The sequence below is a fragment of the Ictidomys tridecemlineatus genome, chromosome 7 (assembly GCF_052094955.1).
Source record: "Ictidomys tridecemlineatus isolate mIctTri1 chromosome 7, mIctTri1.hap1, whole genome shotgun sequence".
NCBI classification, from domain to species: Eukaryota; Metazoa; Chordata; class Mammalia; order Rodentia; family Sciuridae; genus Ictidomys; species Ictidomys tridecemlineatus.
Window position 1 is genome coordinate 75,231,214 of NC_135483.1, and position 23,291 is coordinate 75,254,504.

A 23,291-nucleotide genomic window follows, 5' to 3' on the forward strand; every position below is an offset into this window, starting at 1 on the left:
AGCCATATGGTATCTGCAGAATCAGACAATTGGCTGTTAGTATTAGAAAACACACTGTGGACTGGGGCTGTAGCTCAGTGGCAAAGCGCTTGCTTTGCATGTGTGAGGCACTGAATTCAATCCTTAGCACCACATAAAAATAAACAAATAAAATAAAGGCATTCTGTCCATCTTACAACTACAAAAAAAGTTTAAAAGAAAACGCCTTGTCAACTAAGATGTGCAAGAGATTCCATTGCTCAAAACAAACCACTAATATAAATGAACCAAAGAACAGAAGGACTTTAATCTACACTTAAATATCATTGTAGTTTATTTCAGGTTGCCCAAGTGCCCATTTGAGAGGTTGCTTAGCAACCTGCTGGATATGTAATTAACATTTACACTTAGTGCTCTACTGGGCACCGCACTGATGACCATGCCTCTACTTTTCACTTTGATACCACTGGTTCTTGTAACTCAACCCTGAGAGGGTTAAAATACTATGTTTGCCTAACATTGTCTGCGGCATAGTACATGTAGAAAATTATCCTTTCTTCAGACCTCCAGATAATTCAGGGACAATCTTAGAAAGCTCTGAAAAAAAAAAAAAAAAAGGATTGCCAGGCATGGTGGCACACACCTGTAACCCCAGCAACTTGGGAGGCTGAGGCAGGAGGATTGCAAATTCAAATTCAGCAACTTAGTGAGACCCCATCTCAAAATAAAAAGATATTTGAATCAAATGTATGATATGTCAAGATCATTTATTGTCTTGAGCGACTAATAAAAAAAAAAGAGCTAGGGATGTGGCTCAGTGATTAAGCGCCTCTCGGTTCAATGCCCTAGACCAAAAAAAAATTTACATAATGTGTTAGTCTGATTTTCATCAATGTGGCAAAATAACTGAGAGAAACTACTTTAAGGAGGAATGACTTATTTTGGCTTGTGGTGTGAGAGATTTTGGTCCATGGTCTCTGACTCCATTACTTTGAGCCTGGGATGAGGCAGAGCTTCGTGGCAGAGAAGACATAGTGGAGCAGTGCTGCTCACTTCATGGTGGATGGGAAGCAAAGACAGAGAGAGGGAAAGGGGTCAGAACAGGAAATACTCTTCCAGGTCATGCCGCTATTGATCTAACTCCTCCAACTAGGCTCCCCAGCTTAAAGTTTCTGCCACTGAAGCCAGATTTAAAGTTAGGTAGTCAGTGTAGTTAGGTAAATCAGGTCTAATATTGAATTAAAATGGAGGCCATGCTGAGAATGACTCAGGGAAAACAGGACAACTCATGGAATGTTTATGAAGTCCTGAAAAGGCCCTAGGCCAAAGTCCACCTCAAAGAAGTGTTAACCAACAGCCCCAACAGATTTGGAAATAGCCCATCCCAGAGAAGTGATAATCCCGTCCCAAAAGGTGATAATTAGGCCCACCTGTGTCCCACCCCTCGGGCCTTCCAACCTACATTCCATCACCAAAACTATAAAAAGGGGAAACAACCGCACTTCCACGGATTCCACCTTCTGGGTCCCCTTCTTCCTCCGGGAGAAGTCTTTTCTTCTGTCCTTTAATAAATTTCTAATCTCTACTCTGACCTTGCCTCGGCGTGCTTCTTTGGTGTTATTCTTCAACATCAACATCGGGGAGCAAGAACTCGTCACCGGTCAACAGCGGTAACACCACCTCCCAAAAATTCCATCAGCTATGAATCCACAAATGGGTCAATCCACTGGATCCAAGTCCTCATGATCCAATCACTTCCCACTTTTCTTTTCTTTTTTTTTTTTTAATTAATCAATGAACATTAATGCAATGGAAACCAAGCCTTCAACACATGAGACTTTGGGGGATATCCAGACCCAAATTATTACATATAATAATAAGTAAAAGTAAAACTTTCTAATAAAATCTGTTCCATTTCATAATTTAAAAATTTGAATTAGGTTTTACTAACAGATACTTTCTTGAAATAACCACACACCACCCCTAACCAAGAGCTTTCACCAATGATCACTTCAAATACTTAATGGTCATTATCAATAAGCAACTTTCACTAGTTATTGATAAAAATATAAAATTTTTTATAAAAGCTGACAATAACCTACAAGAGTCAACATTATCTTTCAAGAACCTAACAGCTACTTCTTGGTTTTTTTTTTTTTTTCTTCTTTTTGGCGGTATTAGGGATAGAACGCAGTATTTCACACATACTAGGCAAGTACTTTGTCATTGAGCTACATCCTTAGCCTTATTTATTAGTTAGTTATTGTACTATTGGGTACTGCAGGCACGTTCTACCACTAGGCCACATTTTGTCATTTTAAGATGGCCTCAGCAAGACAAACCTTGAACTTGCTTTATCCTCCAGAGTAGCTAGGTTTATAGGTATGTAAGTATGTGCTACCATACTCAACCACGATAACGCTTTCTTTTAATCAATAAATGTACTATAGACATTTATTTTCTTTCTTTCCTTTTTTTGGGGGGTGGGGGGTGGTGGTACCAGGGAGTGAACCCAGGGGTGCTTAACCACTGGACCACATCCTCAACCCTTCTATTTTTTATTTTGATACAGGGCCTTGCTAAGTTTCTGAGACTGGCTTTGAACTTGGGATCCTTCTGCCTCAACCACCGGAGCCACTGGGCTAGCAGTCATGTGCCACCATGCCCAGCTGTACCCTGTGTTCTTAAATACCTGCAGACCTTTCTAGCAGCTACATCTTTATCCACCTATGTATGGGTGCCTTCTACAAAAGCCGTACAGAGAGGACCCATGCACATGTCCAGGTGACAGAGCTCCTCATTGGTCATGCTCAGTTTGTCATGGCTTATGAGCTTCAGGTGATGTTCATCATGTCACCACCCAGTAGCAGGGTAGTTCATCATCAGACCCTGCTCTATCTAGTAGGATTATCTTCCAAAGAGCCCTTTGTCAACACATGGCCAGAGGCTACCAAGCCAAGGATTCTCATCACCCCAGTGGTTAGAAGACCAATTTCTCCAGGAAGATCTAAATTCGATTCATGGAACAGCACTTGGGGAAATTCTGGATTAATAGAAAGAATCTGTCTGTTTGGCCAAACAAGAAATCCAATGCCAGCTCTTTTATGTATCAGCTTTAAGACTTTTAGAAAAGCTACCTAACATTTCTGAATCCGTTTTGCCACATGTACCATGGAAGAGAATGGTAAATGGAGGGAGAGTAGGAAGATAGATTAAAGGAGAGACAGAGAGCATTGTACATTCAATTCTGCTCATTTTGGTTTCCAAGATGTAACGAGGTATCTAATTAGAGATCTGTTCTGGAATTCACTCATTTAACAAGTATTTGCTTGTTGTCAGGCACTTTTTTTAGGGGCAAGGGATATAATAACAAGCAAAAATGGACCTTGAGAGCTTGTTTGTAGGTTCTAGCAGGGGAGCATGGCTACTCACATACCCTGGAGGAGAATGGTCCTCCTCTATAGGGAGAGATTGTCTTCTTCGACAACATGCAGCTTTAGGAGGAATGCACACTGAGTGGGAGGCAGAAGCCAGCCAGGTCAGCCAAATCATCCCTGGCAATCAGCTGGGTGACAGATGTCACAGCCAGATCACCCTTATATATTTTTTTTTCTAAGAGAGAGTGAGAGAGGAGAGAGAGAGAGAGAGAGAGAGAGAGAGAGAGAGAGAGAGAGAGAGAGAGTGAGAGAGAGAGAGAGAGAGAGAGAATTTTTAATATTTATTTTCTAGTTCTTGGCGGACACAACATCTTCGTTGGTATGTGGTGCTGAGGATCGAACCCGGGCTGCACGCATGCCAGGAAAGCGCGCTACCGCTTGAGCCACATCCCCAGCCCACCCTTATATCTTAATAACAAGCAAAATGGAAAAATCAATCCTGCCCCTCTGGAACCTTTAGTTATCATTCGGAGAAATAAAATACAACTTAAAAAATAGGTAAATTATAGAGCTCAATATAAGTTTGAAGGAAAATTAACCAATAAAGGGGGAGAGAGAGTTCAGGAAAAGAAAGGTTGGTTATCAATTTAAAGAGAGACATCAAAGAGACTCCATAAGGAAATAAAGACTTGAAGGAGGCCACAAAGCAAGGCCCATGCACTCTGGAGGAAGAAGATTCCAGGAGAGAACCGGAAACACAGAGGTCTGAGGAGGAAATAGCCTGCATGTGCCAGGGACAGCCTAGACCATCAATGGCAGGAGCCCAGTTAGCAATGGGGTGGGAGGTGAAGTGAGGGTTAACAGTATCCAGAGGTTTTTAAACCTGTGGAGTACCAAATAGAGAGGAAAGGAGGACCAAGGAATAAGTCCTGGACATTTTAACATGACATTGTAGAGGAAAAAGGAGACATCAGCAAAGGAGTGTGAGAAGGTACAAGGGGTATAACCAGAAGAGTGGCATCCTGAAGATGGAAAAAAGCAATTTAAGTATTACAAGGAAGCCAGGAGTGGCCACGTGACTCTACAATACTAGCTACTTGAGATGCTAGGACAGGATCACAAGTTCAAGGTCAGACTGAGCGACTTAGTGAGGTCCCGTCTCAAAATAAATAAATAAATGTCTGTTGGTAGTGGTGTTCAATCAGTAGAGCACCACCAAATTCAACCCCCACTTATTTTTCCATCTGTTTATCTCTTTTTCTGGAGGAATATGAAAGAGATATCACTGAAAGTAGGACAAGATGGAAGAAATGTAAGTCTGAGAACAACAAAAACATGACGTAACCACCCAGCTCAGAGGGTAAGGTATTGACTAGGAAAATGGGGCTGGGGCTGCTAAACAGCGTCCCCTGGACTCTAAGGGGGACCAGTGGATCAACGTGACATGGGATATTTATTTGCTTCTTTCCTTCCTTCTTCCCTGTTTTATAACCATGGGTTCAGTGTGAGCCAAGAGAAGGTGGGCATTTAACCAGGTTTGGGGTTCACCAAGTGAGTGGTGAGAAGTAAGCAAGTAGACAAGGAATCAGGGGTATCTGCACGGAAGGATTATGATGATAAACACTGAAATGTAAGTTGGGTAAGGCAGGCAATGAGAGGATTTAAGGAAAGTGAAAATGTGGTAGAACTAAAGGATGAGTTTCCCATGAGGTCACGGGACTGCTGGAGTTCACATGCCACAGAGTATGAGCCCAAGTCAGGAACTGATGGTCAGAAAGTGAATATTTCAAATTAGGACTTGAAAAGGTCGATTTCTTATCCATGGCAAGGGTGTGGGAATGGGAATAAAACAGCGATGTGAAAGTGGCTGGCACCAAAATAAAGTCACTTATGTCAATCCCTAACAAATGGAGGGGCCATGAAGAAGGAGTCAAGAGGCATCATAGCAATAAATTTCCACACATTCTGCACAGGTACCTGGAACAGGCCTTAACAAGGAAAATTCCTCATGCCAGATAACCATACTATACAAGGACACTTACCTAGCAGCGGCATCTTCACTAACAAACTGATGCCCCTGAAGCCAATGATTTGCTCAAAAAAGTTTATGTGTATTTCTCACCTTTAAAAGTCTCCCTTTTCCCCCCAATTCACTCACATATGCCTCTCATCCATCATAGCACACACAGCCCATGTTGCCATCGCCTGTTATTCTCCAATAAACCATTTGTTCTGGATAAGCTGTCTCTCTGAGTTTCTTTTTAGGCTGACAGAGGAAGAGTTTTGGAAAAAAGAGGCCACATGGGGTGTAGTGGTACACGCCTGCAATCTCAGCAGCTCAGGAGGCTGAGGCAGGAGGATGGTGAGTTCAAAGTCAGTCTCAGCAATTTAGCAAGGCCCTAAGCAACTTATCGAGATCTTGCTCGAAATTAAATATAAAAAGAGCTGGGGATGTGGCTATCACTACTAGACCAGTTGAATTAGAATCTTTGAGGATGAGGATTTCCACTTAGAGTTTAAAGGAGGCTGACACAGGAGGATGACAAATTCTAAGTCAGAGGCCCTAAAAATTTAGCAAGACCCTGTCACAAAAAAATAAGTTTTTTTAAAAAGGGCTAGGGATGTGGCTCAGTGTTTAAGTACCCCTGGGTTCAATCACAGGTACCAAAAAATTTAAAAAATTAAAAGACAAATATAAAATGTGATCAAAATTTAAATACAGGAACAGTGGCACATTTCTGTAATCCCAGTGACTCATGAGGCTCAAGTAGGAGGATCACAAGTCCAAAGACAGCCTCAGAAACTTAGCAAGACTCTCAGCAACTTTGTGAGACCCAGTCTTGAAGTGGTATCCCCTTTCTCCACAGAAAAGCCCTCTTCACCATGGCTGATTTTAGGACTGTCAGCAAAAGAGTCTCTGCGAAAGAGTCCAATGTAGATAAACTTCCTATTTTCATGTTGCCCTGTTTTACTTGGCCACTAGCGTCGAAGATACCCACACTTCAGGTACTGGACACCTCCTTACTAGTTTTTCACAAACATGCATCCAGTATAGTACTTTGAAGAAATGTGCAAACAAGGCCTCTGGCCTTGAGCTGGGCTTCACAGAGATGTCTACATTTTTAAGATAAGTTACAAATGGGCTTCATGGTAATAGCTGGCAGGGGGAGGAAAGAAAGGGGAGAAGAAGCTCTCCCCTTCTCAGATGTTGTCCTTGAAGAGTTAACTTACCCAGAACAGTGAAAGAAAAAGCTGCTTTTATGTGAACTTCTGCAGACTGTGAACTTCTGAGCCCCTCCCCTTACATGCTGGGTATAAAACTCTGAAACTCCCTGAACTCGGGGTTGATTGATTACAGCAAAATCTGTGCCCTCTGAACCTGTCTGCAGCCAAATAAAACTATTTCCTGCTATCTTCGGTGCCTTGCCTCATTTGTCCCTACAACAGTCTCAGAATAAAAATAAATAACAAGGACTGGGCATATAGCTCTATGGTAAAGCAATCTTGGGTTAAAACGCTAGTACAAAAAAAAAATCAAATATGTACCACCCAAGACTAGAAAATAAAAATAAAAAAGCAAACTCCTTCTCTCCTAGGCTCCCACGTGGTAGGCATTCATATTTTTTTTAAATGAATGAATGAATAAAATGAGGTTTTATGTTCTCAGAGCAGTGCTTCTTAAAGTTGAATGTGCATGAGTCACCTGGGAAGCTTGTTAAAATACGAATACTTATTTAGCTAGTTTGGCTGGAATTCTTGCATTTAAACAGAGGATGTTAGCCAGGCTCAGTCATGTACATCTTTAATTCCAAGCAACTGGGGAGGTTGAGACACTAGGATCACAAGTTCAAGTCCAACCTGAACAACTTAGCAAGACCCTGTCTCAAAATTTAAAAAAAAAAAAAAATGGAAAGGACTGGCATGTAGCTCAGTGGTAGTGCACCCAATCCCTGGCCTGGATCCTCAGTGCTGTAAATAAAAGAAAGGATGTCAGGTTTTTGCTTCACAGGGGAGCCTCTGATAAGCAAAGGGGTGAGAGATGTTTTTTTGTGCTATTGAATAGAAACTGTTGAAGAAGTAGATGCCAGGCCACCAAGATGCATTAACTTTTAATTTATCAAAAATCAATGAGAACTAATAAGAACTAATGCACTCTCATGCCACTCTGCCTTGAATGCTGATGGCCCTTTTTCATGGATGGCACTCCTACTTCCCTGGAGTCACTTTCATTTTACCTGACAAAATTCAAATTCAAATTTGGTCCCACCCTACCAAATGGCACACATTCTCTGCCCCACATTCTCCTTCCAAATTCACCTCTCACTTTTGCCCCAGGGTGGAAGAATGGGGAGAAGGGGACAAGAACTGCCCATCTCACCCCCTCAGAAGCACTGCTCACATCTAAACAGACTTTAAAGCAAAGGTGCAAAGCAAAGTGAACTGGCAACACCTGTACCTAAAATGTCCCCCCTGTGATGTGTCACCTCAATCCAATCAATGAGGCAGCATCAGCAACCAGCTTCTACTCCTCAAAAATGACAAGACCATAAAAGACAAGGAAAATGTAACTGCCCTGCTTAAAAGGAAAATAAAAGGAGGTGACAGCTACATGCAACAAGAGATCCTAGAGAAGATCACAAAGAATATCCTCAGGGCAACTGGAGGTTTTTGAAGAGGTCTGTGGGTTGAAAGGCAGCACTGAGTCAGAGTTGATTTCCTGATGTTTATGTCTATTCCTCACTCACGCAGGAGTATGTATGTAACATGCACTAAAGTGCTTTAAAGTAAAGGGGCATTATGTCTGTTAGCACAAAGGGACTAGGCTGGATGCAAACTTCACAGATCATCTCAGCCTCTTATTCCAAAACAGGATTATACCCACGGGTGAAAGGGTAAAGTTTCTAAGCTGCAAAGCCTGAGTTAAAATGTAAAGGACCAGACATTGTAAACCTGCTTCTAAACTGCAAAGCATGGGTTGAATTCCTGAGGCAGTTAGGACAAGGCCCTACTGGCCATTTAGTTGAATTATGGCCTGGGGTCCTGTGCAACTTCTCACTTAAGCGTTCAAGACCCTGTGCAGCTTGTCGCGTAGATATTCAGGGTCCGAACCAATCAGTTTAAATGTAACCCCCTCCTCAGGAAAGACCTTTCACTCCAGCCAGCCCTGTTGCCGCCAATTAATGTACTAATCAAGTCTAAGAATTATTGTTTGATTTTCCCACCGTGTAAGGTGATTTGTTAAAGGAGACTGTGATGTATGCAAAGCCCCCCCCACCCCCACCTCTCCCCCCCCCCAACACCCCCCCCCATCCTCCCCAAAAGGTGTACTTAAGCATTGTTCAACCCCTGCTCTGGGCTCTGGGCTGCTCTCGCTTCTTGAGTGAGTCTAGAGTCTCAGTGTGCTGAATCGGGGTCCTCAATAAAAATCCCCTTATACTTTTTGCATGAAGCCAGTCTCTTGTGGTCTCTTCCCCCGATGTTTCACCAGTCCCTTACACGGGAATGGACCCACTCTCCTGGTAGAAAATGAGCCACTGGCCAAAGGAGGAGTTTGGGCTTATGGAGGTTATACTGAGAGGTATAGTGAGTGTCAGTTTGGGCACTTAGGAGTTTGGGGGGTTTTTTTTTGTTTGCTTGTTTGTTTTGGTTTGGGTTTGGGTTTGGGTTTTGGTTTGGGGGTCAGTGGCCAGCACCTGGAGAGGATTTACCTTGGAAGAGATTAATGTTTCCCAGAGACTATCATTCTAGGTTTGATAAAGCGCTTTCTTCCCATCTGTGGCCAGCATCTTTAAAAAGGATTTATCTTGAAAGAGATGAAAGCTATCAATGTATGTCTTTCTTTTTCAGTCCCTTTTCCCAGGCTGCACGATCTTTGGGTTTTTCAATTTCCTAATCTATCTAACAATGTCTACAAGTCTCAAAATGATTCTGAGAAACATGTAGTACTATTACTATGGATGGAAGAAGGCAAGAGAATCTGATAATACACTCAAATCTTCTGTAATATTTTTTCAACGTTTTTGAATGGCTGGAAATATTTCCAAGTAAAAAGTGAAAAAAAATCAAACACTTGTTTTTCTAATATACTTTTTTTTTTTTTTTTTGGTCAAAAACACGCTGGGATCAGTGGTACATGCAAACCCAAAAGGCTAAGGCAGGAAGATCACAAGTTCAAGGCCAACTTGGGTAATTTAGTGAGATCCTTTCTCAAAACAAAAAATAAAAAGGGCTAGGGATGCCAGAGGAATAAAAAATTGTACTCCCTTTGTGTACTATATGTCAAAATGCATTCTACTATAAAATTAGTTATTTTTTTTAAAAAAAGGGCTGGGGATGTAACTTAGTGACAGAGTACCCCTATACCGAAAATAATAATAATCATAATATGTGCTCTTTATGGCAGTAATATATATATATATATATATATATATCATATAAAATATATATGATATATCTTTTACATATATATGTGACATATAATTATAGTCATCAGAATAAACTATTCTTAACTTTTTGGTATACATTATTTCAATCTCAATAAAATTTCTGATTAAGAAGTCAACATTAAGGCTGGGGATGTAGCTCAGTAGTACAGTGTGTCAGGTCAGTGGCAGTGACTTAGAACAAAGCAGCCCCGGCTGGAAAGCAAAGTCAATCAGGAGCAGAGGGAAACACTGGGATCTCCTGACTAACACCTGTCAATCAGCAGGGTCTTCTGACCAATCCTGGAGTTCAGCCAGCTCCCCTAACCAACTCCAGCAGGACAAGGGACTCTAAAAACACCTTTTCCTGTCCCAAGCCCTTCCCTTCCTGCCTAAGCCCCATAAAAGTCCAGCTCCCACGAGGTTTCTCCTCTGACCCTCCTCCTGTCCACTCTGTAGGTCTGATTGATTTCTGTCCGGGAGTGATCTCTCAAATAAAGCCTCGTTCCTCAGCAGCCTTTTTAAATCTGCCTCCTTTGGTCTCTGCTCACATTGCCTGATCTCACACAGTGCTTGCTTACCATGAACAAGGTCCTGGGTTCAATCCCTACTAGCACTAAAAAAAAAAAAAAAAAAAAAAAAACATTACTTCATAATAAGCACACTAGATCACTCCATTAGTAAAAACATTAGATCACTGAAAATGATCAAATAATGACCCAAATTTTGTATTTTCAGCAAGTGTATATGGCCACGTCCTCCACCTAATCTCTCAAACATGGAACAACTAATTGCTCCCATTGGTGTGAAAATGACAGAGAAAAAGGCAAACCACAGGCCATTCCTGCCTGACTGTATAGACAAGACAGTCCTGACAGCTGAACCAGAGGGGAGAATCCTTCCTCAACCATGCACAGGAAATACGTGTTCCAGGGCACATAGATAATGAACAAGATCATCATTGCTGCCACATGGCTCCGAAGGATTGCAAATTCAAAACCAGCCTTAGCAAATTGGTGAAGCCCTAAGAAACTTAGGGAGTTTCTGTCTTAAATAAAAAAATAAAAAGGGCTGGAGATAGTCGGGTGCAGTAGCACACACCTGTAATTTCAGCAGCTCAAGAGGCTGAAGCAGGAGGATTGTGAGTTCAAAGCCAGCCTCAGCGAAAATGAGGCACTAAGCAACTCAGTTAGACCCTGTCTTTAAATAAAACACAAAATAGAGCTGGGGATGTGGCTTAGTGGTCGAGGGCCCCTGGGTTCAATCCTCAGTAACTAACTAAATAAAAGATCACCACTTCCTTAATGAATCCTCCATCTACTATTATTTTTATTTATTAATTTTTATGTGGTGCTTAGGATCAAACCTGTGCCTCACATGTGCTAGGCAGTCTACCACTGAGCCACAATCCCAGTCCCAGAATCCTTCCCAATTTATCAGACTTAACCTTCTGGCTACACACTTGTCTTACACTAAACTTTAAGAATTTGAGAAGTATGTTTCACAGTAGAGTCCAAAGAAATGGGGACATAAAAGCCTAAGCCAATTTAGAGTAGTTCACATTTTATTTTTTTTATTTTTTTCCTTTTGCCATGCTGGGGACTGAAGCCAGGACCTAGCAGGTGCTCTGCCAACAAACTACAGTCCCAGGCTGTGGACTGATTTTTTAAATCAAACATCCCAGTCATATTATGGATATGGACAAGAATATGGTAAATGAGAATCGATGGTACCATGAGTCAGAAGAAGGTGAAGGCAAGCATAAATCAGCAAGCCAGAGATATTTAGGAGTAGACTTTGCAATCTAGCACATGTATCTGAAGAGGAAAGACAGGAGTGAACAACAGATGGATCAAATATAATGAGAAAACAGCAAACACAGTCAGCCATGGAGAGGGTTTCAAATACAGTCAAGGCTCACATCATCAGCAGTATTTATCTTCTCTGAAGTCTTATAGTTATTTACACCTAAGAAGACAACATTGATTTATGGGATCTTTTAAGTTAATGAATCTTGCTTAATCCCAGCCAGGTGTCTGTTCTTGATATAGTTTGGTTTCTGGGCAAACTTACTTAACCTCATTATAATATAAAACACGTTGCTAGGTAACTACATCTAAGGTTCCTTCTGATCCCTGTATCAAGATATTCCTGCCAAAAAGTAAGTAAGCTAATTTGAAGGTTAGAGAGAGTTGATAAGCTCCCGTAAGAACTTTAATCATCTTTCATTTGTGAAACTATCTCTGCATGAGCAAAGTCAGGCATTTTGCAACAGAAAATGATCTTAGTGATCTTTTTAAAAGCAAGAGGGAATAATTTAGCCCTGCTCACTGCATAACCAACAACTCTCTCTCCTTGGTTTTATGAATAAAACTTAGAGATGTTCTTATTTTTCTCCATTTTTTACATCTCCTTAAATATCTTATGAGATTTCTTCAGCTATATCCCAATACGTATTGATTTTTTTTCATCTGTAACATCAGATTGAATCATTCTGAGAATACTTTCTCTCTCTTTTTTTTTTCTTTTTCTTTTTTTTAGTACTGGGGATTGAACCCAGAACCATATCCTCAGCTCTTTTTATTTTTTTCTATTATATATAATTTATTATTATAAATAGCAACTATTGATGAAAAAGCATAAGGTTTTTCAACAAAAACTATTTATGATAATGGGTACATTAGATACAGAAAGTGGATCCACCATCACTGTCAATAACTTTTTATTAATTAGTTTTAAAGCCCATTTTAAAGAAGGAGTCAAATTTAAAAAAAAAAAAAGCAGCATCCTATTTCTTTAACAACTAAAAGCAAAAGGTGATATTAGTTTGGCATCAGCTGTAATTTTTAATTAATTTATTTAAGAAACAATACTTAGAAGACTAATCCCATTTATGTTAAATTTAACTTATTCATTTTAATTTTAACATAAAACATAAGAAAAACATGATTAATAGTATTATTAATCAATTTTTTCTGTTGAAGAAAAATTTTAGAAGAGTATGACATTATGTTTTAGTTTTTTTTTTATTTTTTTATTTGTTTTAATTGGTTACACATGACAGTACAATGACCTTGACATTCATACATTTGGATCAGATGGGATACAATTTCTCATTTTTCTGAGTGTACAGGTTGCAGAATCACATTGGTCATGCAGTCACATATATACACACAGCAATAATAATGTCTGTTTAATTCTACTATCCTTCCTTTCCCCCTCCCTGTCCCTCCCCTCCCATCACTTCTCTCTACCCAATCTAAGGTGGTGCTATTTTTTTTCTCACATCTTCATACATGTATTTTGTATAACAATGAGGTCTCCTTCCACCTTCCATGCTCTTTTTATTTTTATTTTTTAAATTTTGAGACAAGTTCTTGCTAAGTTTCTAAAACTGGCCTAGAGTTTGGAATCCTCCTGCCTCACCCTCTCAAATCACTGTGATTACAGCCGTGTGTAGGTCATTGTGCCTGCTTCTTCTTTTTATAATCCCTGTTCTTTTTTTCACACATGTAATATCTATAATATCCCTGAGGTCACCATAATTAAGTTACCATTTTCTTACCTTCCCTGCATCGCTGACATTATTCTTTCTTGATGTCTATTTTGGGAGTTCTCTGCTTTTGTTCATTTTCCTCAAATGTACTGTGATTTTTTGCCATTTATTCATACTTAAGAACAATGAACTAGCCAGGCGCTATACCATACACCTGTAATCCCAGCTGCTCAGGGCACTGATGCAGAAGGATCACAAGTTTGAAGCCAACCTGGGCAATTTAGCAAGCCCGTGTCTCAAAATAATAAAATAAAAAAGGGGCTGGGGATTTCACTCCGTGGTAGACAGTCCCTGAGTTCCATCCCAGTACTGGAAAAAAAAAAAAAAAATTTAAAGAGCAAGGCACTGAAAAGATTATTGAAGCTTCTAAGTGCTTGGACACACATATTGATTTTGAGCTTTATTTAGAGCGACTGGGAGGTGACATTTTCATTCCATCGGGAGATCAATTGTTGCCATAATCTGTGAAGCATTTTAGGGGACCTCGTCCTCCAGAGAGCAGCTGGGCACGCTCACTCACAGAGTTTTTAAACCCAGGCAACAGACCTTCAGGGAAAGAGCCATGGAGGCCGCTAGAGGATTCTTCTGCAGCATTTCAGTTTTAGCTTTTCCACTTCTTACTGCAGTGCCTCACCAGACCCTGGTCCAGAGCCTCCTGTTCAGTATTTCCAGGGAGGGACTCCATAGTATTCTGAGGCGGGTGGAGGAGAGAACTTCAGCGCATGTGAAAAAGATCTAAGGAAAACGATCTAAGGAAGAAGAGGTGGGAGTTAGGCTGATTTAAAAGATTTTTCAGTCCTGCCGGCCCTTTCACTATGCTCTCATCTCCCCAGATTTTCTGGGGTTATTTTTTGTGTAGCACTGGAGTTTTCTTCCAGGAGTACTCTACCACTAAACTACCTCCCCAGCCCTTCTTTATTTTCTCTATTATTTTTATGTTGACGTCCTTGGCCCTGTTTTATTTTGAGATGGGTTCTTGCTACATTTCTGAGGCTGGCCTCAAATTTGCGATCCTCTTCCTGCCTCAGCCTCCTGAGTCCCTGGGATTATAGGCATTCACCATGGCACTCAAGAGATTTTTCTGGGGTCTGTCTCCCCGCCCCCATCTATACACTCTTCCTTCGTGGCTCTCAGTTGCTAAGTAGTTGCTATTCTTTCATTTGTTCTTCCAAACATGTTTGGTTTATCTCTCTTATCTACCTATTAAGTATTCCATATAGGAGATTCTAGAGAATTCCTGTAGGGCTACACTGGAGCCCAATAAAGTGCATTCTTGATAATCTAAGAAGTGAACCCTTGTATGGGAAAATATCTTAAGTAAAGATTTATAGTGTGGCAGGCACACTTTTACATAGAAATCAATGCTACAGGAAACACTGAATTATTATAGATGTGTGTGTGTGTGTGTGTGTGTGTGTGTGTGTGTGTGTGTGTGTGTGTAGCCAATTATTTTAAATATACTCTTGGGAAAGCTATTGGAATTCAATTAAAAGTAATTTCCACCCTCATCTGATTTAACATATTGTTTTTGAGCAACGAGATTTGATACTTGCCTTACCAGCATTTTGATTGTGGTTTTTAACCCTCAAAAACATAGCATATGAGAGTGTAGCAACCAAATTAAGAATCTCAACAAATACCATTAAAACTCCAGACTATTTGAAGCTGCAGGTTCAATGACAATTAAAACACAAATGTTAATATTCATTCTGAGAAAACATGATTTGCATTTTATACATCTAGATATGTAAACAGGAAAATAGCCTAATAAGCTGAGATAAATCAAAACTAAAATATACAGTGAATAAGTTAAAGGTATGGTACATCCAATGGATTAATATGGCTAAGCTTTAAGACATATCACTGAGAGGTGGGTGAGGGCAGGGAGCTCTTTAGAGAAGTAACTTCTGTGAAGGAGCCTTTGCCCACTTGGGCTGCTATATCACTGCTATATAGAATGGATAGCTAGGGGCTGAGGTTGTGGCTCAGTGGTAGCACGCTTGCCTAGTTTGATTCTCAGCACCACATATAAATAAATAAAATAAAGGTCTGTTAACAACTAAAAAAAAAAAAAACTTAAAAAAATAATAAAACTGGCCTGTTTAGGTGATTGGCTGTTGAAAAAAAAAAGGAATGGATAACTTATAAACAGAAGAAATTTATTTTCTTACAGTTTGGGAGGTTGAAAAATCCTAGATCAGTGTTCTAGCATGGTCAGGTTCTGGTGAGGGCCCTCTTGTTGCAGACTGCTCAATTCTTAATGTACACTGGCGAGGCAGACAAAAGGCAAAAAAGCTCTCTGTGGTTCTTTTAGAAGGACATTAATGCAATATATGAGAATTCCATTCTCCTGGTGAGCTCCCAAAGGCCACACCTCCTAATACTATCCACATGGCGGGGGCTAGGCTTATAACATATGAGTTTGAGGAGGGGAGGAAGACATAATATTCAACCCATAACAAAATGGAAAAGGTGACTGAAATGGGAAAGTTTGATTAAAAAAAGTTTGAGGCTGATCTATACTGATTATTTTTATAAGGAGAATTATTAATATAATATAAAATTTTCAAATTTTTTCTACTTTATAAATACTTTCTTGAAAACTTTCTCTTTTTAAATTTATTTTCAGGTGTAGTTGGACACAATACCTTTTATTTTATTAATTTATTTTTCTGTGGTGCTGAGGATCAAACCCAGGGCCTCGCACATGCTAGGCAAGCACTCTAATGCTGAGCCACAACCCCAGTCCAAACTTTCTTCATCATGCATTTTTCTACAAGCCATGATAAATAATCACCATGAAGGAAGAAAGACCTAGCTCTGGGTAAGATGGAATAGATCCACTCCACTCTTTTTCCCCCACTGCAAACCAATGATGAGTTTCCTGTTTTTCCTCTGGCATACCCTAACCTAGAGACTAAGGCAGCCCAAAACCAGAAGAGGACACTGGGTGGAGATAGAGAAAACTCCAGAAGTAGCCCTCAAGTTCTGGTTCAAGGAGAGAGAAAGAAAAATCCTAATACTCAGACAAGTAAGAGAAAAATATCTCATGTCCCAGGCCACAGGCAATCTCACATGACAGTGGTAGTTAGTGACTGTGTCAAGAGTAGGGACTCACCAATGCCTGAAATTCTGAAGGACAGGCAACTTCAGAAATATAAGGACCTAAGATATTGGGACAAAGCTCCTTGGGTCTCTCTCTCTCTCTCTCTCTCTCTCTCTCTCTCTCTCTCTCTCTCTCTCTCTCTCTCTCTCTCCTCTTATGACCAGACTCTGAACACAGGCATGGTAGCTGGAAGGTTGCAGCAAAAGAAGGTAAAGAGAAGCACAGTTTTCCAGGAGGATGACCTAAAAAAGACACCAGAAAACTGGAAAGTTCTGAGGAAATTTCAGAGAAAGACGAGCTAGAAACTCCATCAAAGTGTTTATAAATTTTTACACATGATGTGCCCAAAGTATCCATATGTGGATCAAATGTGAAACAGCATACCAAGGACCTTGAGAATTGACCTACTGGATGGACTATAGGCTGCTGGGTGATGTATACAAAGAACAGATATGACAACACTGCAAAATCCACAAAAATAGAGCTAACATTGAAACCAAAACCCACAAGAAACTCGTAAAAATTGGTACCCAAATCCATTCAAGTCAATTGCCTGCTAAAATTATATATATAAATATAAATATATATATATATATATATTCCATAAGTTTCAACAAACAAGCAAAAAGCTTTTTATAACAAAATATGCAAAATATCCTTAGCATATAAAAATTAATAAAAGTCTCAATTTACATGGAAAAAATCATTCTGAGAATATTAATGCTGAAATATTACACATGTAATCATTATGTGACAAAGACATTAAAGCAACTATTTTAAAAATGCTTCAAGAAGTAAGGACAATCCCAGGACTGACAAAGTTTCTCCATTTCACTTGGGTTGGTAAAATACTGTTTCAAGTAGACTGCCAAAATTAAATATGTACCTTTTTGTGTGTGTGCAGTACTAGAAACTGAATCCAGGGGTGCTCTACCACTAAGCTATATTTCCAGCCTTTTTACTTTTTTTATTTTGAGACAGATCTCACTAAATTACAGAGGCTGACATATAACTTTCAATCATCTTGTCTCAGTCTCCCATGTAGCTGAGATTTTAGGTATGTGCCACCACACCCAACCTAAATAAGTACCTTGTAATCCCTCAACCAATAATTAAAGATAAATTTGAAGTATAATATAATAAAAATACAATACATAACTTAAAATAAATGCTAAAAATGTTCAAATAACTCAAAAGAAGGGAGAAAAAACACACAAAAAAGGGGGAAACAGGTAAGAGAGAAAAATAATAAAAATAACATTAAAAAACAAAATATAAATTATCTGAATACACTATTAAATAAAAGAAATTACATATAACAGGTCAATATTGCAGAATACAAAACCAATGCACAATAATCAGTTGCATTTCTACATACCAACAATGCGTAATCTGGCAAGGAAATCTAAAATTCAATTCCATTTATCATGGAATCAAAAGAATAAAATATTTAGGAGTAAATTTAACCAAGGAAATGAAAGACTGAACACTGTACACTATAAAACTTTACTAAGTGAAATTTAAGAAGACATAAATAAACCGAAAGACATCCTGTATTTATGGATTGAAAGACTTAATATTGTTAAAATGACAATTCTAAAAAAAAATGGCAATACTACGCAAAGCAATATATACAGATTGAATGCAATCCATATGAAAACCCAAATGGTTTTCATTGTATAAATAGAAGGAGAAACAGTCTTAAAATTCACATGAACCCCAAACAGGTAAAAAAGAATCATGAAAAGGAACAAAATCAGAGACTCACATCTTCTGATTACAAAACTGACTACAAAGCTACAGTACTCAAAACATTGTAGCACTAGATAAAGAGACCGGCGTCATAGAACAGGAATCCTAGACATAAATCTTCAAATACATGGCCAATGGGTTTTTACAAGGATACCAAGACAATTCAATGGAGAGAGCAAAGTTTTTTAGATAAATCATCCTGGGAAAACGGAATAACCACAAGTAAGAAACTAAATGGGGATCATTGCCTAATACCATCTACAAAAATTAACTCAAACATGGATCAAAGAATGAAAGGTATGAGCTAAAATTTTAAAATCCTAAAAGAAAACATAGGGCTGGGCTTGGTGGGCCCATCTGTAATCACAGCAATTTGGGAGGCTGAGGCAGTAGAATCACAAGTTTGAAGCCAGCTTCAGCAAGTAAGACCCTGTCTCAAAATAAAAAAATAAAAAGGGTTGGAGAGGTAGCTCAGTGGTAGAATCCCCAGTACCCAAAATATAAAACAAACAAACAAAAAAACCCCACTTTTTTGTGTAAAATCAATTTATATATTTTTCACAGAAGCCTTTAGAAGGAATCACTCTCTTTTCTTCCATTTCATCACATGAAGAAAAATTAAGGTTAAATTTGGTTGTATTTGTTTAATATAAATTAAGGTTATATTTAACTTGTAAATTAATACATTAATTTGGTTAATATAAATTAAGGTTATATTTGACTTTTAAATGCACTGAAAATTTGTAAGGATCTTACAAATTTGCATTTGTAAACATCTACTACATATCAGACCCTATGCAAGGAGATAGGTAAAAAGCCTTCCAGGATGTTATGCAGTGAGGCTATCCATAGAAAGAAAACCAAAGTGCAAGGAGGCAAATCAGGTGACAGGCCGTGACAGATGGGTATGTATTCACAGAAGGATGAGTGATTTTCCATTTGGGAACTAAAGGGTTGTGGGAGGTACAGAGCATCCTTAACAGAAAGCGTTAGCCTTAAGCCTAAGTCAGAAAAAGGCAATTCCTCAGAGCATCCTGGCAGAGAGAACAGCTCACATCCACACACAAAGACATCTGAGCAGGTTGGTTTTGGTATAACTAGCACTTGAAAGGCTGGTACCTGGATTCAGGGAAAACACCTTATTTATTTAGAAAGAGAGAGGGACATGATCACTACGCAACCCTTTCCTTCACTATAAATTGGCAAATTACATCTTACGTATGTATTATATGCCCCCAAAAGGAAAAATACATTGGATACTGGGAACTGACCCAGAGGTGCCTTACCACAAAGCCACCTGAGATCCTCCTGCCTCACCTCCCAAATTGCTGGGATTGCAGTTGTGCATCACCATGTACCTGACCCAAAAAGGAAATGTTTAAAAGAGCCTAGTCCATCTGGAGTCTCTCCTCTTGTCTCCTTCTAAACACTGTCTCTGATTTTTTTTTTTCATTCATCCTGTTCTGGCTTTGTATGATCCCACCCTCTACCTGACCCAACCTTGTCCCCAGGTAGCTTGTCCTTTGGGAACAGTCACCTTTATTCTAACCATGCAGTGACCCTGGAAGTGGCCCTGGGTATTTCTCTGCACTAGACAAGGCCTTCTCTCTGGCTCCTCATCTAATTGGATGGTACATCAGATAGTCCAAACTGTATTAAGGAACTTGAACTAGAGTATATAACAACTGGGTGTCTGAGTAGCCCAAAACACACAGATCACAGAGTGGAGAACAGATTGCCAGGGATCAAAGCTAGAGGGTCAATGACCAGATTGTCTTCAACCTGATTTTCATAGGAAATAACAAATGGAATTTACCTAAGGAAATAGGAATGTATCTAAGAGATATTTTCCTGGTAAATATCAATCTTTCTTCCTGACCAATTGTCCACAAGATGGAGAAAGAGGAAGAGCACCTCCAGTTGATCACTAGCTGCTAACTTTATAACCATGCCCTTAGTTGAGATAAGGAACACAGGGAAGGATGCTGTTCAGAGGAAATATGCCTTCAGCTTTATGTTTTTTATCCCCAACCATTTTTTATTTTGTTTTGTTTTTGTTCTTGTTTTTTTTTTTTTTTTTTTTTTTATGCTGGGGATTGAACTCAGGGGCACTCAACCACTGAGCCACATCCCCAGTCCTATTTTGTATTTTACTTAGAGACAGGGTTTCACTGAGTTGCCTAATGCCTTGCTATTGCTGAAGCTGGCTTTTAACTCATGATCCTCCTTCCTCAGCCTCCAAAGCCACCGAGATTACAGGCGTGTGCCACCATGCCCGGCCATTCCCAACCCTTTTTACTTTTTATTTATTTTGAGATATCAGGAGAATTTTATTAAAAGTATATGGAAATATAAATGAAATGAATTATTTTAAATTTGAGCATATTATTTTGGAGCACTCTACAGCACTAGAATAGCATTATGCTCCCCCAAACCTTTATTATTCACAATAAAGTTTGTTTTTAAAATTTGAGGCAAAATGGATATGTGCAACAGCATGAATATTAATGCATTACTGACTGATGATTAGAATATCAACTGGTATGGAGAAAACTAATTTTATTTTAAGGTTCAAAGCTGCCATCAGTCTTAGCAGTAAAGGGAGAGAACATCTAAAATTAATGATGTTTACCTTTTTTCACTAATATTAAACATCAAAAGCAATTAATTCCTAAAAATTACCTTTGTTATGACTCATATGAGGAAATGAAACATACTTTGTTTAGCCCAAAGCAACCTTGGTTGAAATGTCAGAATTTTTACAGACTACAGATATTTAATTGTGAATAGTGATAACATTTTCTAGGAGGAAAAAAACTTGAAAATACACATAGAGCCAGATGCAGTGGTACATGCCTATAATCCCAGTGAGTGGGGAGACTGAGGCAGGAGGATTGTGAGTTCAAAGCCAGCCTCAGCCACTTAGTGAGGCCCTAAGCAACTCAGTGAGACTCTGCCTCAAAAAAACATAAAAAGGGTTGAAGATGTGGTAAAGAGCCCCTGGGTTAAATCCCATGTACCAAAAAGAAAAAGAAAAAAGAAATACACATTAATCCAGGCACCGTGGCATATGCCTATAATTTCAGCTTGTTAGGATGCTGAGGCAAGAGAATTGCAAGTTTGAGGCCAGCCTGGGCAAAAGAGTGCGACCATGAATTTTAAAAGATAAAAATAAGGTCTGGGGTTATGGCCCACCTAGCCTGAGGCAGTGGATTTGATCTTCAGAACCACCTAAAAATAAAATAAAAGCATTGTGTCCACCTACAACTAAAAAATAAATATTAAAAAAATAAAAAAGGAATAGAGATGTTGCTTAGTGGTGGAATACCTGCCCTGGGTTCAATCCTCAGTGCTGCAAATAAAGAAAGAAATCTACAGAATATGTGAGAATAATATTAAACGAAGATTCAGATGGGTAAGGACAAACATACAACTACAATTTTTGAACTCAATACTATGTACTTTATATACAATTAGAGGCTGGGCATGGTGGTGCATGTCAATAATCCCAGAGGCTTGGGAGGCTGACAGGAGGATCATGAGTTCAAAGCCAGCCTCAGCAGCTTAGCAAGGCCCTCAGCAACTTATAAGAAGGGTCTAAATAAAATACAAAAAAGTCTCTAAATAAAATACAAAAAAGGGCTGGGGTTGTGGCTTAGTGATTAAGTGCCCCTGGGTTCAATCCCTGGTACAAAAAAAGAAAAAATATTAAATGTATACAATTATGGAATTTATTCCTCAACACACAATAAATCTTTATACATTAATCTATATAGTATACATTAATCTATCTATCTATCTATCTATATATATATATATATATATATATATATATATATATATATATATATATATATAAATCAACAAGCTTCACCCCAGAGAAGTGCACTTACCTTCCTTAGGTTACATATGCAGAATTCTCATCAGGTTTACCAACCCCAAAGCCCATTCACACATCCACCAAACAAACATTTTAATGTGACAGAAGATGCTCAAGAAGTGGATTGAGACACAGGGAACAAAACAGGCAAAAACTCTTGCTTTAGTGGCACTTATAATCTAGCTAAGGAAGAACAGGTAAGAAACATAAAAACAAGAAAAATAGTGTGTTATTAGAGGAGAAATGCTTGGGAGAAAAACATAAAGGGACTACCCGATGCCACTGGTTATATAGGCAGCAACTTTAGAGAAGATGATCTGAGAAGGCTTTGGTCATCCAGCTGCCACCTGAGCTGGGCACAGTGGTGCACACCTGTAATTACAGCGACTTGGGAGGCTAAGGCAGAAGGATCACGAGGTCAATTTAGTGAGACCTGCCTCAAAAATCAAAAAAAGAAGAAAAGGTCTGGGGAAGTGAGCTTGGCGTCCTCAGAAGCGGGGCGTTCTTGCCTGAGCCTTGCAGCATCAGGAGGCCGCAGGGCAAGGGGTGGTGACCCGGAGGGCTGACTTGTTCCATGCCATCGTGATGCTGGATGAGAGATTCCATCCGGAAGGGTATCCGGATTGCTACGAAGACGATGGCAGATGGGGTAGAATTGAAGGAAAACAGCCAGGCGTGTTGCATGGAGCCAGAATGGGATCTGAGATCAGGTGCTACCCAGGCTTCACTTTTGCGCAGAAGCATTTCAGGGACAGCAGGAGATGCAGGCCTTGGCGTCACTGATGGGAATGATTCCGAAGTTCCCCTACAGGAATATGTGAAAATAATATGAAGCGAGCCTGCTTATGACAAACTCCAACAAGACCCAGAGAGAATCAGAGCAAAGTTGAAGCTGCTGTGTTCATTACTAAACGTTCGACCTTACTTCAAAATGCATGCAGAAGGTTCTGGACTTTCATTTTGAAGATGACAGATAGCTGCAGATAAAACCCCAAGGGATAGATGTCTGCATGCTAAGAATGTGATTAAAGGAAAAATTGATGGGAGGGAAAAATAAAAAAAGGTCTGGGGGGCTGGGGATGTGGCTCAAGCGGTAGGGCACTCGCCTGGCATGCGTGCGGCCTGGGTTCCATCCTCAGCACCACATACCAACAAAGATGTTGTGTCCGCCGAGAACTAAAAAATAAATATTAAAAAAAAATTCTCTCCTCTCTCTCTC

General features: G+C 39.5%; 1 pseudogene; it reads left to right on the plus strand.

The window, feature by feature from the left end:
- The first annotated feature begins 2,712 nt into the window (after positions 1 to 2,712).
- LOC144365703 (protein LTO1 homolog pseudogene) lies at positions 2,713 to 23,036 on the plus strand (annotated as a pseudogene).
- Positions 23,037 to 23,291: the final 255 nt, after the last annotated feature.